Here is a 19,839-nt window from a genome sequence, read left to right as displayed (position 1 = left end):
GTTTCCCTTTCTGTTGCTTTGGACTTAGTCATTCATGTTAGGGGAAGAATCCTGTGCGTGGTGATCCTGGTTAGTCTGCGTATTAAGAATGGGTAATTAAAAGGCTGGCTGAAGCTCTGAGCAAGTGGGTGGTGTTCAGTGTAGGTACGTGACTGGACTGCTTCGTTAGAAGATTCCAGTTGGATACTTCCCAGGTTGCCCAGAAAAGGGTACTCTGATCCTCTGTCTGGAAGGTGAATGCCTGACTGCCTGAATTTTGGGAGTTGACTTGTGGATGAAGGTTGGGATTTCAGCATCCTGTTTGAAATTCTTTAGTTGGTCAGCCACTTGCGGTTTGGTTTCCCCACCTTTGGCTGAGTCAGGTGTTCTCAAACAAGAGACTGTTGCGCTCTCCAAAGAACAACCCTCCCATCATCTGATAGGAGAGCTGGGAGTGAGAGGGTATGGCCTTTCTGTGCAGAGTTGGGGAGGGAGTCTGGATAATTGCTTTTTAAATAGGCTTCAAACCAACCTCCCTATTGTCAGCCTTCTCTTCATTATATTGTGCTACCAATTTCTGTAATTCCTGGGTGTTTTTCTTGGGGGGGGAGGGGGTGTCCTAAAGTATAAATTGGGTTGCCTTTTTGCTTTCACATTGCTGAGTTAGGAATTTGTTTTCTGGAGTCTGTTAAATCAATTACCACTTGCCCATATGGTATCTAGCTTCTAAAAATTGTTTTTGTTGCCTCTTTAATTTTCTTTTCCTAATGGGTTTTTAAAAAATCTACTTTTAAATTGGTAAAGAGCCATGAAAAATGATTTCATTGTATATTGTCAAATATACTAAAAATTATCCCAATTTGAGCATCACACGTTGCACACAGGTATTGATATTCAACACTGTACCCCACAGATATATACAATCAACTGTTATAATAAAAATAAATAAATAAAACCATAAATAAAAATCTACTCTTAGTTTAATGGGGCTAGGAAGCGAGGAACCATCCTGTCATATTTCTCTGAAAGTGTCAAACAGAACAATTTATAATGAAAAATATAGTAAGTGCATCAGAAACCGATGAGAAATAGCTAATGAACTAAAGTATGGAACTGAGGAACTTATCCAGAATGTACAAAAAAGTGATCCTTGTTTTTCATGTTTACTAAGAGACGTAGAAGATAGGATAAGTTCTGATATAAACAAATAAGAATTCCAGAAGCAGAGAAGAGGAGAAATAGAGAACAGTCAATAATTTTAAGTGCGTCTGAAACTGTTTTGGAATTGATGGAAGGATTGATATCTTTCAAAGCATTAGCAGGAAAAAAAATTAGGAAACTTACCTCATTCGGTAGACAACAGAAGTGAAATAAGTGGCATAGAAAAAAGCATGGAAAGTGCAAAATAAAATACAGAGACAAATCCAAGCGTTTCAGTAATTACAAAAAGTATGAATGGATTAAGTCAGAGATAGATTACATTTTAAAAATCTAGGTGTATGCTGTTAACAGCAGATAAATTTAAAACATAAGGTCACAGAATGCTTAAGTACAAGGATAGAAAAGTTATATCTGGTGAATACTAGGAAAAGAAAGTTGGTGTATCTATATTAATCAGAGAAAATAGATTTGAAGTTAAAAAGAATTATTAGGCATTGAGGGTGTTACTACATAAACAAAAGATTCAATTCACCCAAAAGATAAATCACTTGTGAATTTGTGTACATCGAACAACAAAGCCTTGAAGTACCCAACCAAAAATTGATCGAATTATAGACAGAAATGGATAAATCATAATTATAATGGTAGAGTTTAACGTACCTCTTTTACTAGTTGATAGATGAAAAGAAAATTATTGACGATATTAAAGATTTGGCTTACGTAATTTGGTGTTTTTCAAACATTTTTGACTGCTGTTCGTAGTAAGTAACCTAAAACATAAAGTTATGTGTATATATATTAAATATCATCATAACTAATGCACTTTTGATTATAATATGCAACATGATTTTTTGTGCTACCAGGAAATAAAAAAAAAAAATACTGCCATTGAACTCTGTCATGCTGTTCATTGTGCTAACTGCTTGATTTCAGAGTTTTTAGAATGTGAAAAAAACATGCACTTTGATGATTTCTACCCTCTTCATTTTATAAAATGCTGGTCACAACCTGTCAAATTAATTTTATGCCCACTAATGGGTTGTATCCTTCAGTTTAAAGAACACTGACCCAATGGGTCAATATAGAAGCATGCAGCCAATAAGTATGTTTCATCATCATGGAACATTTATAAAAGGTGACCACTTCCATCATCAAAGAAGGCTCATCAAATTTCTAAGAATCTGGGGCTGGCTGGTTGGCTCAGTTGGTTAGAGCATAGCCTTGTAACACCAAGGTCAAGGGTTTGGTTTCCCTTATTGGCCAGCCTCCACAAAAAAAAAAAAAAAGGAGAAGAAGAAGAAGAAATTTCTAAGAATCTATATTTTACATTGTTCTCTGACTACAATGCAATAATAATTTGAAATCAAATATAACTAAAATACCACTGTATGTCATGCTATATGTTGGAAAATTAAGCAACACATTTCTGTGTGGCTTAAAGATGAAAAATATATTAAATATTAAAAAATATTTAAAACTTAATGAGAAATTGAAGATTGATGAAAAAAACTGTCCAAAGCAAGAGGCTAAAAAAGAGAAATATAGTAAATCCCAGATAGATAGAAGAAAAGAGGCATTTAAGAATACAAATAAATGAAAGAGGAAAAGGTATGATAAAGTCCACCAAAGTAAAAGCTGTTTAAGAATGATAAAACAGGGTTAACTCTAGTAAGACTGATTAAAAAGAAAAGGAGCAAATTAAAGGTAATTAGAAATGAAATGAGGGGTGTAATTAGCAATACAGAAAAATTTAGGAAATGAGAGATTATTTATAATTTTATGCCCATAAATTTGAAAGATTAGATGAAATGCATAGTTTCCTAGAATAATATCCTGCCATGATTGGCTCAAGGGAAACAAACAAACAAACAAACAAACAAACACCTGAGTGGTCCATGACCACTAGAAAAGTTAATACAGGCCAGCAGTTCTCAACCAGGGGTGAGAGCACCCTCCTCCCTTCCCAGGGGACATCTGGCAATGTCAGGGACATTTTTGGTTGTCACAACTCAGAGTGGAGGTACTACTGGCATCTAGTAGGTAGAGGGCAAGGATGCTGCTAAACATCCTACGATGCACGGGTTAGCCCCTCATAACAAGGAATTATCTGGCCCAAATGGCAATTATGTTATGGCTGAGAAACCTGGTTTTACAAGTGCTTTTACGAATATTCAAGGATTAGATAATCCCAATCTCATGCACTCTGTTCCACAGAAAAAGAAGAAAAGTGTCCTGTATCATTTTGAAACTAATCCTACCTTGGTATCAAAACCAAAGACAATAGAGAATTTATAGGTCAGTATTGCTCGTGAATATAGACAACAAAAATCTTAAATAAGATTTTAGTGAACTAAATCTCCTTGTGTTTATATAACAAAACAATAAATAAATAAACATCATTACCACGTGTTTATTTTAGGAATGTAGGATGGTGTAATGAGAATGTTATTATGTAATTCACCATGTTTGTAAGTTAAGAGGAAAAATTATAGCATTTCTCAATAGATATACAAAAAGCATTTGATAGAATTCAAGTCAAAACAGACAAAAACTTTTAGCAAACTAGGAAGGGTATTGTTTTAACTTCGTTAAGGGTAGCTAACCTAAAGCAAAAATTGTAAGTGGTAAATATTAGAAGCAGTCCCTTAAAATCTTAGAATGCAGATAAGGATGACTGCTACTACCACTTCTTCTCAACATTATACATATGTCCTAGACAGTGCATTATAGCAAGAAAAAGAAATAAAAGTATATGGATTGGAGAGCGAAAAAAGCAACCATTATTATTCATGGATAGGTGTTATAGTTTACTTTATGCAGAAAAACTAAGGGATTTTGCAGATGCTATTAGAAGGAGTAGGGGCTGGTTGGGTAGCTTAGTTGATTAGAGCTCAGCCTTATAACACCAAGGTCACAGGTTTGGATCCCCATAATGTCCAGCTACCAAAAAAAAAAAAAAAAAAAAAAATTAGTAAGAAATTTCAGCAAGATTGCTGTAGATGGGTAAAAGTTTAATATACAAAAATCAAATATGTTCTTATATTGCAGCAACACAGCCATAGAATTTTTAATTTTTGTAATGATACCATTTCTTATAGTAACGAACCAAAAAGAATAAATCTAATACATGTACAATTCCCTCATGGAGAAAATTATAAAATGCTATTAAAATCCACAAAACAAAATCTGAATAAAGAGAGAAATCCCATGTTCATGATTGGGAAGACAATAAAATAAAGATGTCATTTCTCCTTAGATTAAACGGAATCCATGCAATTTCACTAAGAATTCCAATAGTTTTTTTCAGTAAAGTTGGTAAGCTCGAAAATGTAAATGAGAAGAATAAAGGGCTAAGAACAGTGCTGTGGATTGAATGTCCCCCCAAAACTCATTGAACTCAATCTCCATTGTAATGATGCTTAGAAGATGGGAAATCTAATTATGGTATTTAGCAGGTGGGGCCTTTAAGGGGTGATTAGATTGTGAGGACTGTGCTCTCTTGAATGCACTGATCCATTCATGGAGTTATGAACATCGTTCTGATGGCTTTATACGGAGGGCAAGTGAGAAGTTTAGCTCACTCTGGCTCATGCCATTTCTCTTGCACTGTGAAACTCTAGAGAGTCACGACCCAGAAGAAGGCCCTCACAGATCTTTCTTAGACTTTGGACTTCCCAGTCTCCAAACTGTAAGAAATAAATTTCGTTTGTTTATAAATTATCGGGTTTCAGGCATTTGGTTATAAGCAACAGAAATAGACTAATACAAATAGTCAAGATAATTTTCAAGAACAACTTCTAAAACTAGACCTGTTGAGATTGTGATATTTTCAGGGACAAATAGACCCAGGAAGTTGAATAGGGAGTCAAGAAATAGTACTACACATATATGGAAATTGGATATATAAAAGGTAGCATTGCACATCAGGGAGGAAAATAATGATCCTGGGAGAACTGGCTGTCCCATAGAAAAAACGAAAATAAATTTCTGCCTTCCACATGTACAAATGTAAATTCCATGTGAATAAGAAACTATATCTGAAAATCAAGCATTGAAAACTTTTAGATGAAAATGTGAGACTGTTTGTTTGTCCTGAATGTAAAGAAAGATTTTTAAACTTAAGACATAGAAAGCACAAACCATGAAGGAAAACATTAATACGTTTAACTACGAGTAGTTTAAAAACTTTGTTCATCAGAAGGCACCATACAAAACAATAAATGATGAACCACTGACTAGGAGAAGATATTTACAAAGCACACAACTTCTACAAGAAGATATACAAGACTGTTCTAACACTTTTATTTGTAACAGCAAAAATCTAGGAGGGAGACAGATGTCTATTAACAGGAAATTTGGTAGACATATTGCAGTGTCTTAATACAGTGGATCTATATATAGCAGGAGTTTTTAGTTTTATCAGACCCAGTGTATGCTTTTTATAACCAATGTTTTATCATACCTATTTTATTATCTTAAAATGAACTTCTATCTATACACACCATTTACAAAAATAGTATATCTTAAAAGTAATATAATGGAGAAATAAAAGGTAATTTTGGAAACAAAGCATATATTTAAATATATAAATGCCTGGTATGATGATATTTATAGATACAACTAAGTAGTTCATTGCTTACACCTGCATATAATGAATAAATTTGGATCTAATAGAGGTAAGAAAAGAGTCATACTGTATTGTTGACGTTTTCCTTTGTATAACATTTTGAAATAGGGGCTAAATAGGTTTACTGATATGCATATGTAGAATCATTACGAATATAACAGCTACAAGAATGATACAAATGGTTTGTGTTGCATTTTGAATACCTTGAGTGGAGTTGCCATTGGTGACCAAATTTTCTGAATTGCTTTATAACTCTTTGAGAATGTCTGAATAAAAATCAAACATACTCTTCCTTTGATTAACGTGGTGGTTACATTCCTAGAAAAATCAGCATATATTTAAAACTAAGCAAAACAAAAAACCTCTCCTGTGTAAGTAAAATAGAGTTCAGTTCTAGGCTCAGATAATTTTTCACCTAAATGAGTACCTTTTGGATTATCTGAAAGTTCTATGGAACAAGAGAAAATTCTTTATTGTGCTCAACTTTCTTGAATGTTTCAGGATATTAAGATCCCTGGCTCTCTTCCACCCATTAAATACCATGATCTCCCAGTCCAGAGTTGTAACAACCAAAGACAACACTATAAATTTCCAACATGCCCCCTGGGATGTAGAACTGCCTCACTGAGGACTGCTGAACTAGAACTTCTAACATGGATAGATGTGCAAAACAATGCTGAGGAAAAAATAAGTTGTGTGACCCTATCAATTACATAATCATAAGTAATATGATTTATTGCTTGTGGATACAAAAGAGGAGTATAACAACAAGCAGAGGAGTGACAAATTAAACTCGGGACAGTGGCTATCTTGGGGTGGACAGAGACAAGGAGTCAATGAGGGATATGCAAAAAGTTTCCATCATAACTGTAATGTTTGTTAAAAAAAGTTCTGGAGCAAACATGGTAAAGTGTTAGGATTTGTCAAAACTGGGTGGATAATACTTTGGTTCTTTTGTTCTTGTGTAGTTCACTGTATGCTTAAAATACAGTGAATTTAGAAAGTAATCTTTGTAAAGTCATCTTACAAAATAATCTCAGGCGAGCAACACAGCAAGAGGCTATACAAGATAAAGTTCAGATGAATGAATGGTTGCTGTTATGTCTGTACCTTTATAGGACACCCTTTGTTCCCCTCCCCCATTCTTTTCTTTTTGTTACTATTGTCTATTGGTTCTTTACTATGAATTAACAACCTTTTCTTTCCATTCCCCTCTCTTTTCCACAGCATCTAATTTGAAATAATATCTTTTTACTCACAGCCTACCTATAAGAAAATTTGTGAATTTATTATTTTCTAATATAATTCCTATGAGTATGTTTATATACTTTTATATATTAGTTTTTATTTTTTGTATATTCTCTTCAATGTTTCTTCCCACTTTAAAATATCATACAGCGTCTGTGTTGTCAGATCGTATAGACATTACATATTCTACTGTTTTCCTAAGAACTATCATTTCATCTTAGTTCTACAAGTAAATATATTTTTAATAGTCACTGGCAATCCTTATAATTGTTTCAGCTTTTTCTCCACTAGATTCCTCAGGGTGAGCTCATTGGAACAATATTTCTCGAGCTCTTGCATGTTTATAATATCTTTTTTGTGGCCTTTATATTTGAATTTGGCTGAATATAACATCCTTGGTTTGTATTTTCTCTCCCACGTATCTTATGTATTTTACTCCTTTGTATAATGGCATAAAGCATTACTGTTAATGTCTGATGACAATCTGATTTTCCTTCTCTTAAAAGTGACTTGATCTTTTTCCAATATGTCCCAATATTTAGACTTTTTAAAAAAATGTCCAAGAGTTTTGCCATAATTTGTCTTGGTGATGGCTATTCTGGATCAACTTACAAGGTGTAGTTTCATGTCTTTCTATTTCAGAAAAGTTTTATTTAATTATAGATTTTAGTATTTGTTCTGTTCTATTGCTTTGGTTTTATTCCTTAAGGATTTCTAATGTATGTGTGTTGGTCTCCTTTGCCTGTCATTTCTCCTTGTTTCCCCAAATTCTTTTTGTCTATTGTTTTTTCTTTATTTTAAAAGTTTTCCTCCTTTCCATTGTCTAGTTCTCTAAAAGTATTAGCTTTTTTTTTTTTGCTCTATGTTCCTTCTAGTTTTCTCTGCATTGTTGAAGTGAAAATTTTCTTTAGTTTTTAAGACTTTGCTGAGATCTGTTTTCTGTGTTTTTAAATATTTCATTACTACAATCACACATTTCTAAAGTTTTTTTTTTTTAGGACATAGATAATTTATTAATTTGATAGACAATTGAGACTTGGTTGCACTTGTTTTCAATGGCAAATAATAACAATAGTAGCTAGCATTTATTGAATGCTTTCTGTATGGGCAATACTATGCAAAGTGCTTTACATAAACTAACGCATTTTGTACTTAAACCTATCTTTTTAAAAAAAAATTTTATTGAATCAAAATTGATTATACAAATTTTGGGGGCTCAACATTGAGATATGTTGATCAAATCAATATTACTAGTATATATATTGTTACAAGTCGTAATTATTCTTTATGCCCCTTGTCCAATCCCTCCTCATCTCCCTTTTCCTCCCCCCTCCCATCTCTAATCACCCTAGATTTCTTCTCACCTTCTGAGAGAATAATGGTTACTCTGTTGATTTGCTGCCCAAATGATGTGTCTAATGCTGAGAGGTGTGATCAGGTCCCCCAGTACTATCATAGAGCAGATGCGTCTTCTGTCACTCTGAAATGGGCTCTGTGGAGGGAGACATCCTCCTCATTTCTTTATCTCTGCTGATGACCCTCCTTGTGTTAACGCATTCCAGTGGCTGGCGGACTGTCTGCGTGGTGGTTGTGGTGTTTAGCCACCTTTGCGGCAGCCATGGTTATCATGGTGGCTGTGGTGGGCCACCCACATGGAGGAGATGTTTTTGGCATGCTCCTTGGTGCTGGTGGTATGACTAGTTGTGGAGAATGTCCAATCCCCAGCCCCATACCCCAGGTCACCGAGTAGGTCCCAAGGTGTTGGCATGGTGTGCCTGATTGTGGGAAGGTGGTCTGGTCCCTGGCTCCATACCCTGAGTCCCTGGGCAGGCACCGAGGCACTGGCACAGGGTGCCTGGTTGTGGGAGGGAGTTCCGGTCCCCTTCTCCATGCCCTAGGTCCCTGGATGGGCCCTGAGGCACTGACACGGTGAGTTGGTGGTGGGTGGGGGTCCAGCCCCTGGCTCCATACCCTAGGTCCCTGGGTGGATCCCGAGGTGCTGGTGAGGTGTGCCTGGTTGTGGGAGGGGGTTGCAGTCCCCGGCTCCATACCCTGGGTCCCTGGGTCCCTGGGTGGGCCCTGAGGCACTTGTGTGGTGAGCCTGGTTGTGGGAGGGGGGCCTGGTCCCCAGGTCCAATCCTCTGGTTCCTGGGCGGGGCCCCAAGGTGCTGGGAGTGTGAGTGGTTGTAGGCAGGAGTCATGCCCCTGGCTCCATACCTCATGTCTCCTGGTGGGCCCCAAGACATTGGTGATGTGCCTGGGCTGGAACTAATTTTTTATTCTTTGCTTCTAACACGGGGGAACTTCCTGTGGGAACCAGTACTTGAGCTGTGTGGTTGAGCTAAATTGCTGCTTTGCTGCTGTTTCCCTAGGGAAGGCTTTTTGTGCAGCTCAGTGTTTAATGTTTGACCTTACAGATACTTCCGGCTTTCCAGAGACCCAGAGCAGCTGGGTTGTGTAGAAACTGACCTGGGCCTGAGTTTTTTCATCAAACTGCACCCCATGCAATTCTGCATTCCTGACCAGTCTCCTCTGAGTGGTCCTGTGCTGATTGGGGGGCCGATTGGCTGTCCTTGCCATGTCCCAGTGTTCTCCCAGTGGGCCTGTCACCCCCACTACCTGTGCTCCAAACACTTCCCATGGGACAGGCCCTATGCTGGTCCCTTGTGATGACTCACGGACCTCTGAATGGCTCCCTTTTTCAGCTGTTCTGGCTCCTTGCTCCTGCATGGGTCCGCGGGAACCCTATTAGTAGTCTTGCTGTCCTGGGGGCCACCAAAGTCCTCTTCTCCCCTTCCACCTCCAAGTAACTTCATCTGAAGGGCACAGCTGCATCTTCTGCCGGCTCCTGCTCCATGTGCTCCAGCATTAAAGCAGCTGCGGCCCAAAATGCTGAGAGCAGTTTTTTCTTTCTCTCATCGTGGTTTCTCCCACCTTCATGAACTCCATAGGTCTCTCCTCCTCTTCACCACTGAGCTCCAGCAGCCCCAGCTTGGCTGTTGTTACATTTTTGTAGTTGTAAATTGGTTGATTTGTGGGAGAGAGTGACACTGGGGACTGTCTATTCCACCATCTTGACTGGAACCTAACATTTCTAAAGTTTTAAATTATGATTTTATGTGTTTTTTCCTATACATGTATTATTGTGTTTCTTTATTTTTGCCTGCTTCGAGGTATCAAGTTAGAGTTTGTACGAGTTTCATGAGCATGTTTTTCTGCTGTGTTCACATCATATGTAGCTTCTCATTCTTTTTTTACTTAATTGTATGATATTTGAGTGCAGTCTTTTTCTGTCATTCATTTACATGAAGTGAGCCTTACTGTACTTTTATGAGGAAGGGTAAATTTAAGGAGCTTTTTGAACATCATGGGTCTGGAGCTCCTTCTTCTTCTTGTTTTTTTTTTTCCCCACCATTGTGATTAAAAATGTGGCCTCCTTCTTTGTGTCTGTCTCCTTTGCTCTCATTTTCCATTATGATTGAGCTTCCCTTTGCCCCTGTTGTCTCTGTCCTGCTCAATTTGGATTCCACTCCCAATAATTTCTTCTCAGTGTGGCCTCTGTCCCGGGAGGGAGTTTTGAGTTGTTCACTCATAGAGCACAGACACTTCAGCATCATCAGGCTGTACTGTTCCCATGTACTCATCTACAAATTGGAGCTTGTAAAGCCTTCTCTCACTTTTGACCACCTTTCCTAGATTGACCTGCCATTCATTCCAGTAATTATCTGTCAGGGATTTGGGGACTCTTCTTTTCTTCCCTTTGCTTCTTCCTGATCGCTGCTGACGGTATGCATATCTTACAGCGCTCAGTGTTCCTATGTTATGTTCTGTGGCAATGCATTTCACCTGGCTTTGTTGTAAATGCTTGAGTTTTCATTTTTATTATCCTGGTTTCTCTGAGGTCTTTATGGGAGAATTTGAGGAGATCAAAAACTACTTTAACACCATTTCTATCTTTCCAGAACACCGCGGAGTTTCTATTCCTTACCTGGATACCTTTTTCATTATGCCTTTATTTACCCAGGAAGATTTCTAGCATTCCTATTAATTGCCCTTAGAAACATTGTAGCATTTTATTTATTTTATAGGTGGGTGGCCAGTACAGGAATCTGAACCCGTGACCTTGGTTTTGTAAGGCTGTGCTCTAACCAGCTGAGCTAACCAGGTCCCATTGTAGCATTTTTAAGTGGTCAGTCACTTTTGTTTGCTTGATGAAGTACATTTTCAAAATGGGTACCTTTTGCTATTTTTTTTTTTGAAGAGTAATGTGTATACATAGTCATTTTGTGAGAGTTCAGATCTTATCACAGGTTATTTTTTAGTGTGAATGAAGAGATACAGTATCAGAACTGAAAAGTTACTTATTACAGAGTAGTTGATCTACTAGTCTTCTGAAAGCAGAAGCTTAAACTCTGCTTGTACTATAAAGAAAGCATTCTTAGGGAATGATTTTTAAATTACAAAAGATGGCTATTTTTTGTTCTAAGCAAGAACAGATGTGACTTATTTCTGGTGAAATAAGAACATTCTTAGTTGTAAGTAAATCTCATTACCTTTAAGTGATAAAGTCACCCTGCTAAAGACACTAGTCCTTCAGTTCTCCAGTATTGGCAGTGCTGTCTTGGCAGTGGGAAGGTTTCTTCTTTCCAGACACCACCATATCTAAATTGCCAACATTAGAGATTTTCTATCCTCTTTAGGTCAATTCGAGTAGTTCTGCAGCCTTTGCTTGACTATATCTAGTATTGGGATTCTGGTAACTTACTGAGACCCAGTTTACGTTGCCCCAACCCTAATTATAGAAAATCTTTTTGATGGTCAGTTGAAATTTTCCTTTTTCTTGCTACTTGTTCTTAGTTATTTTCTTAGCTAACATTTAAAAAAATTTATTAAATTTTTTTTATTGAGGGATAATTGGTTATACATATCTGTGGGGTACAAAGTTGACTTTTTTTGTACACATCAATAGTTGTGTACAAAGTGTGATGGTCAAATCAGGATAGTTAGCTTATTCATCATTCCAATATGTAATCATTCTTTGTGTCTGTTAACCGATTTCTCATTAATCCCCCTCTCTGTCTCCCTCCCCTCACTCTTTCCATCTCTCTTAGCTAATATTTAGTAAGTGCATATATGCCTGGCACTGCACTAAGTGCTTTATATACATGAGTGCACTTAATTCTCACAACAGTGCTTTGAGGTAGCAGTATCATCCCATTTGTACATAGAGATTTTAAGACCCAGAGAAGTTATGAAACTTTCCTGAGATCTTATAGCTAATAAGCAGGAGAGACTGTATTCACATCCTGGTCTACTTGACTTTAGAATCTGTGCTGTCAACCACAGGATGAATCTCCATTTTCTACAAGATCTACAGCGTCAGCTTATTGTGTTGTCTTGCTCTTCTAAAGACTGAGCATGCTTAGACTCTTGAACTATTTCTCGTGTAGGATGGCTTTTGGACCCCACTATCTTGGCAACCCTTTTCTAGAGCTGCAGGTGTCCCGTGTAAAGCAGTGCCTAGAGGTATCCTCCAAGTTATGTCCTCAACAGGAAATAGAGTGAACTTGCAACCTCCGGAATTTACACTAATTCACATTAATGTAGGGAAAGTTCATGTTAGTTTTTAGAAGCTCCATTATGCTGTAGGCTCTGGTTGTTTTTGATCACCTGAAATTGGTGGAGTTTTAAAACAATTTTACAATTTATTTTGCTTTTTATGTCTTACTCTTCAGGTAGGGCCCATACCAGTACCTGCTGATACTAAAGGTTTCTGGATGAAGAAAGAGAGCAAAAGAGTTCCAGGGCCTGGGAGACGGGGGCAATGGCAAAATCTCAAACAGAAATACGGGATTAGAGAAGACGTGATAGTTCTGGTGGCAGTGCTGAGGGTGAGGCAAAGAGGAGATGGAGATAACTTCAGTGTGCTGACACTGGGTTTACGACCTAGCAGTACTTCGACAATGGAACAGTTGAGGTCAGTTGGAAACATGGGACTGGAGAGTGACATAGGTGCGGGAAGAAAGATGGATTCTGGGAGTGTTTTGCATTAGGGCAGTGATGGAGTGGGGTGGGTAAGAGCCTAGGATCATGATGAGAAGAGAGGTAGTACTCTGGACTGATTGTGTCCCTTGCCAAATTCATATGTGGAGGCCCTAACCCCCAATAAGATGGTATTAGGAGGTGGGGTCTTTGGGAGGTGATTAGGTATAAATGAGTTTATGAGGGTGGGACACTCTTGATGGGATTGTGCCCTTGAGTCTCCAAGAAGAGACTCCAGACTTGTTTTCTCTCTCTCTCCATCCATATCCATCAAGGAATGGCCATGTATAGACACAGAGAAGGCAGCCATCTGCCACCCAAGGAGAGAGCCCTCACCAGACACTGACCCTGCCCACATCTTGATCTTGGACTTTCAGTCTCCAGAAGTGATAGAAATAAATTTCTGTGCGTAGGCCACCCAGTCTGTGGTATTTTGTTATGGCAGCCTGAGCAGGCTAACATAGGAGGAGAGAGGGTAGAGGATAGAATTTTGAGAATGACTCCTTGGTTTTTTTTCCGGCAGCTAGCTGTTATAGGGATCTGAACTTTTGACCTTGGTGTTATAACACTGCTGTCTAACCAACTGAGCTAACCAGGCAGCCCTGAGAATGACTCTTTTTGGGGGGTAAGAAGATGACAAAGAACTAGTGGAAAATGTAGAAGTCAGAAAGTTGGAGGAATGTATCAGTTTTCTGTGGCTGTTGTAACAAACTACCAGAAACTTCGTGGCTTAAAACAACAAAATTTATTCTCTCACAGTTCTGGAGGCCAGAAGTCCAAAATCAGTATCACTGGACTGAAGTCAAGTATCAGCAGGGCTGTGCTCCTCAGGAGCATTAGGGAAGAATCTGTTCTTTGCATCTTCCAGTTTCAGGTGGCCGCTGACATTCCTTGGCTTGTGGCTGCATCACTCCAGTCTTCAAGGCCAGCATTTTCAATTCTCTCTCTGATCCATCTTCATATCAGTGTTGCCCTATATGTCCAGTCTCCCTCTGCCTCTCTCTTGTAAGGACACTTGTGATGGCATTTAGTGCCCACCCAGATAAACCAGGATAATCACTCCATCTAAGATTCTTAAGTTAATCACATCTGCAAAGTCACTCCCTCACCCCATTTGTTGTCATGAAAGGTAGCTTTCACAGGTTCCAGAGATTAGGGTGTGAATGTCTTTTGGGAGGCTATTTCTCAGCCTGTCCAGAAAACAAGAATTGTACAAGGATTCACAAAGCCAAATAAAACACTTCAAGGAGGTGTAACTGGCCATGTTACATGGTGCCCAGGGTCATGGTTGAGGAGACCCTTCATTGGAGCTGGTGTTCAGCAGGTCAGTTATGACCTTGCAGAGAACATTATGTCAGAGTGGTAAGCTCAGAAGCCAGGTTGCCAAGAGATGGGCATGAGCATTGGAGACGGAAAGGGACTGTCAGCACAGTGCTGTCTGTTGGAGAAATTTGGGGGCAATGAAGGGTTGTATATATGTATGTGTGTGTGCCAGTGTGTGCGCATGTGTATGTGTGCATGTGCATGTGTGCTATGTACTTTTGTGGTGTGTATGCACATGTGTGTTTACATTAGAGTTTTTTTTTTTGAGATCCAATGGGTTACATCCATTTTTTCTTCCCAAGTTCAAGTTGAGAGATGGTGAGAGAGGTGTCAAACAGATGGAAAGCAAAATATTGACTTTATTGCTGATAAACCCAGATTGGAGACTGGGACTTTCAATCAATGTAGCCATAAGTGCTTCTTTACATTTGGTGTCTAAACTAGACAGATTAGTGACTTGCTGCCTGCTCTGGGGATTTGGGGTCTGCCCTGCTCAGCTCATGGAATGGAAGGGGCTGACTCAGGGGGGCCCTTTTCTGCAGGAGGCCTTTTCTGTCCCTTGTGTGTTCCACCACCCTTTTGTCTTTCCCTTGGTTGTCAGAGTGTTCCCCTCACCACCCCCAGCACCACATTGTGAGCTCCTTGAGAGCTGGGTCCTGTTCTCTGTCCTATGTTTTCAGCACCCGGAGTGCTGCCTGTCTGGAGCAGGTGGATGGGCAGTCAAGGGTTGTTGAATAAATGAATAACTTGTCTCTCAGAGTCGTTATTCAGGGCTCTATCTTTATTTTAGCAGTGTATTTGGGTTTCATTGGTATTTGCATTTTGCTAGTATTAGTCTTTATACTGATAGGAACAGCCACAATTTTGATTGCATAAGGTCTAATTAGTTAGTCTAGAGAATAGCCATGTAAAGAGAGCCAAGGTCATGAAGTTTTTAATTATGGTAAGTTGAAGTCCAAGGGAAGGGTTGAGTTTTCTGATAGTTTGCTCAAGGCTCTGAAGAATTCACTGTTGTTTTCCTGTGATGAAAAATTTATCCTTCATCTTGATTAGTGATGTTTCTCTTTTGTAAATTGCTGATGTGGCTAAAGTTTGATAAACCAATCTATATTCAGTTTATGTAAAAGCAAAGGGACTGGGTGAACTTTACTTTTGGGATATATGTGCAGTTCTTTGGATAAACCACATTTTTGAAGGGAGGCCTATACTTGCTTAGGCATTGTTTGAAATAAAGTCCTCATGTAGTAACTTTATGGTACATTTTGCTGTTGAGATTTAGAAGGCTGTAATATTTGGCTGGAAAAATGCACGCTATTCGTTTTTCTCATTGTGTCTCTCTCTCTGAACTCATTCAAATGTACCAGGAAGAGATGAACCATGTTTTCCCCCACCTCTTTTGCCTCTCTTTTCTTCTCTATGGAGGTTCCAGCCCTGGAGCAAGTCTCCCTGATGGTTTCTGGGCCCTTTGAGTGGTGGCACACCTCTTGGGAGGGGAAAGGTTGGAGGGAGCGGATGCCACAGCTCTAATCATTTGAGGACATGAGCCAGATGAATTGTGGGCCTGTAGACCAGCACTGTCCAAATAGAAATGAAATATAATTCTAGCCACATGTGTAATTAAAAAATTTGTAGGTGCTACATTAACAATGTAAAAAGAAACTGGTAAAATTAATTTTACTGATTTTTTTGTTTACCCTAATATATCCAAAATATTATACCAACATTTGGTAATAAAATATATGAATTATTGAGATATTTTACATTTTATTTTTCATGTGAAATCTTTGAAATCCCTTGTGGTCTTTATTCTTGTAGAACATTTCAGTTTGGCCACATTTCATGGGCTCAATATCTGCATGTGGCTAGTGGCTACCATATTGGACAGCATAGTTCCAGAATGTGTGTGTGTGTGTGTGTGTGTGTGTGTGTGTGTGTGTGTGTGTGTGTGTGTGTATTGACAGGAAGGTATTGTTATTCAGTATTATGAGATATTTGACTAGGATTAATACTTCGATGAAAATTGAAGGTCGGTTTTTCCATTGCTGCTAAACATCTATTGCTTTCCTGGAAATAGGTAAAGAAAGGAACCTATGAATGCTTCTAGTGGAGAAATAGTCATAGCTGAAGGATTTGGTTGATGGGAGAACTAAAATATTTCTTCTCCAAACTCCAAGTGATATATGACCTAATTATTCTTATCTGTTTAAGAATATTTGCAGGATTAATGTATTCACATATAGAATGATAGAGAATCTAGGATTTTGTATAAAGAGGAAATTTATAAGAAATAGAGATTTTAAAATTTCTCATTTGTCATTGGGCTATTGCTGATATTTCATGTGCATTCTGTATACCCACCATGGTGACATTGCTTTTGTTTTATTTTCTGGCTTTCAGCCTTTGAACCCCTTTCATGTGTTTGGAGACACCCACCATTTGTGTCTTTGTGGCAGCGAGATAGGGATCTGGGAGGCTGGAAGAGACTTATTTTCCCAGGATGCTTGCAGCCAGGGCTGAGGCACATAACTGGAGCTAAACCAATTAGAAGTTCCTACCTGGGGCTTTGATGAGTTGGTTATCACAGGAGGGGCACTGGTAGCTTTATAATGAGAACAAGTAAGCATGTCAATGAGTGGTCTTGTTCAGCCCTTGAATGTGACACTCTGTTTCACTGTGGGATTCTGTAGAGTCCCCACCAAGAAGAAGACCATCACCAGGTGTGCCCCCTCCACTCTGGACTTCCCAGCCTCTGAAACTGTAACAAATAAATTTTATTTTTTAAAATAAATTACTCAGTTTCTGGTATCCTGTTAGAAGCAACAGAAAACTGATGAATGCACAAGCAGAGGTACTAAGTCTTTGTTTCAGACTATCTTTTCAAGGTTATTTGTATACTGAGTAGCCTTGGACAATGTGCTGTCTTTCTCCAGAGCAAAGAGCAGGTTTGCTTACAGCCTTGGAAGGTAAAGATGCTGTTTTCCTCTAGAGCAAAGATCAGGCTTGCTTACTGCCCATTGTGAATGATTGGGCTTCCCTAGCTTCGGGTTCCTCTCCTGTAATGCAACCACCATGTGTGCAGGTGTCCACCTGGGCCTCTTTGGATGGCCAGGAGAATAGGGCTTGGGGAACCAAGAAAAAAATGTACCCTATCTACTGCTATTGCTGTGAGTAATAAATTGTCCTTTGTCTCTGACCTGAAAGTCTCATGTCTTTTGCCAGCATTCCTGCCAGCAGACTAACTTGTTAGCTTGCAAGTAGGATAATATCTCAGACCCTTCAAGTTTTTTACTTTTACCTCTCCAGTTTTCCCAGTATCACAGTTTTTGGTTAGATTTGTATCAAGTATACTAATAATTTTCACTATATAAAAATTGTATCCTGATGAGCTGAGTAGTATGCTATGATTCTCTCTCCTTTTCTACTCCTAAAGTCAAAAATTGCCTTTTTAAAATTTCCAGGTGATGAATTTTTTTTTTTTTTCAAATTTCTGGTCAAGTCTTCCCTTGCTTTCTAACAACTCTATAATATGTAAAACTGATGGATAAACTGTTGTATAATCTATCAGATCTTTCTTTTTCCTGGGGATCTGCCCCTTGAGCCACCACCACCCTTCTCCAATATGTACTGATTGTTTTTTGGGCTGTACACTGCTTTGGCCAAGTGTGGAGAAAGGCTTCCCACCCCCCACTCACAACCTCCTCTCCACTCCTTCATCTGCTTTGGAGGCTGGGCAATCTCGCTTTGCTCTTCCCTAGCTTTTCCTGCAGTCCAGGTAACACTTCTGGCAGATGATATGTGAGCAGAGTTTTCTCAGGCCGGGTGGGGAGGGGAGCCGGCTTCAGGGGAAGTTTTTGCTTTCCTGATAAAAGGAACAAGTGGACCCAGAAGGCACTCCTTTCCTCCTGGCTGGACTGTGGGTGTGACACTAGGACCTGTGGCAGATGATGATTTCTGTGATCAGGACTGATGGATACACAGGCTGGCAGAGTCTTTAAATCAAGCTGTACCTGAAGTTGATCTCGCTCTTGACTTTTTGTGTGTGTGTGTGACATGAGTCAATACATTTCCTTTTTGCTTAGGCCAATTTGGGTTGGATTTTCCATCTCTTGTAATGAAAAAGTCCAAATGAATGCAAAACCTATTTGCGATCCCTGAATAGGTAATAGAGAGTATTATCATGTTTGAGAATCTATGAGGCAGTAGTTTTGGAAAATGGGTTTAATGATTATGTGATTGACTTGTAGACAGGGAATCCTTCCCTTGTTTTGATGTGTTTCCTTTTACTGTGTTCTTTTTATAGTAATCTCATAGTGATTGCATGAAGTGCTGATGGAGACAGGTGGGAGAACGGGAACTCCAGATCTAATTAGGCTATTGCTGGACCTTATAATGACTTTTCTGGAAAACTCCTTACTTTGTAACTCAAGTAGGTGTACCATGATGCTAAGTTATGCTTTATTACTCATAAATAATTTGTTTCTATAACTTGATACTCCTAGCATTCTGAATTGCTACTCTTAGCAAAAAGTAAAATTGCTCACCCCAAGTTGCTCATGATGAAAGACTTCTAGTTACTGTTCGGTTGTTGGTCTGTTTTTTTCTACCTACTCACAGCTCTTTCTGGATTAGAAATGAATGTGTTATTCAGGATATTTTGATGACTTGTGTAGAGGAAGAGAGTTCTGAATGATGCATTTATGGTAGAAATCTAGGGCAATTAAATGGGAATTTTGGAAATAGTTATTTTTGAGGGTCAGACATCTTTAAAACGCAAGGACTGGCTTTAGGAGCTGGCTCAGCCAGGACCTTTAAACCTAAAACTCTTTGACCCCTGAGGGCACATGTTCTGCCAATTAGTTTGTCAACTCAGCACAAAAGGGAGGGTTTGGAGAAACAGTTCCTGTTTCATTTTAGTCATGACATCAGTGAGGTGAGGACATGAAGTTTGAGAGTTAGGTTGGAGAGAGTGGGCAGTCTTGGAGTGCCATGTTTGTGTGGGGTTTGTTCTTGGGAGCTGATTCATTCTGCTCAGAAGGTATCTTTCTGTGTTTCTAGAACACTGGTGCTGGAGGGCTCCAGCTGTTCTTGTGCCCTTTTGTTTGGTATTCCTGGAGTCCAGTGTCACCAGCTGATGGCTCAGCCCCAAAGGGGCCCTATGCTTCTGGGCTTCCCTTGGAAGAAAATGCTTTTCCCATTGTCCTTGTCCTTGGGAGAACCTTCAGTGCTTTCAAGGTCCTGCCTGAGCCTTTGCTCATGCTCATAAAATTAATTACTACCCTGCAGCCCTGTTGCTTATGGTTTTAGTTGGGGCTCATTTCATTTTGTCTTGTGGGTGATAGTTGGATGTGTCTGTAACCATCACTAAAGAAATCTGTTGATGGTAGGGTTTGTGCTTGATAAATCTTTTCAGTTACTGGTAGATAGAAGTTGCTCAGTTCAACATTTGTTGAGAAAATGAA

At 39.0% G+C, this 19,839-nt stretch overlaps 1 protein-coding gene across 1 annotated transcript in view; it reads left to right on the top strand.

Moving 5' to 3' along the window:
- The window catches only part of TMEM163 (transmembrane protein 163), a 233,641-nt gene that overhangs the window by 16,823 nt on the left and 196,979 nt on the right, over positions 1–19,839 (top strand). The window lies entirely within an intron of this gene.

This window comes from Cynocephalus volans, chromosome 1, assembly GCF_027409185.1.
Source record: "Cynocephalus volans isolate mCynVol1 chromosome 1, mCynVol1.pri, whole genome shotgun sequence".
Taxonomy (NCBI): Eukaryota; Metazoa; Chordata; class Mammalia; order Dermoptera; family Cynocephalidae; genus Cynocephalus; species Cynocephalus volans.
The sequence above is the reverse complement of the archived record's forward strand: the minus strand, read 5'-3'. Positions and strand labels throughout refer to the sequence as shown.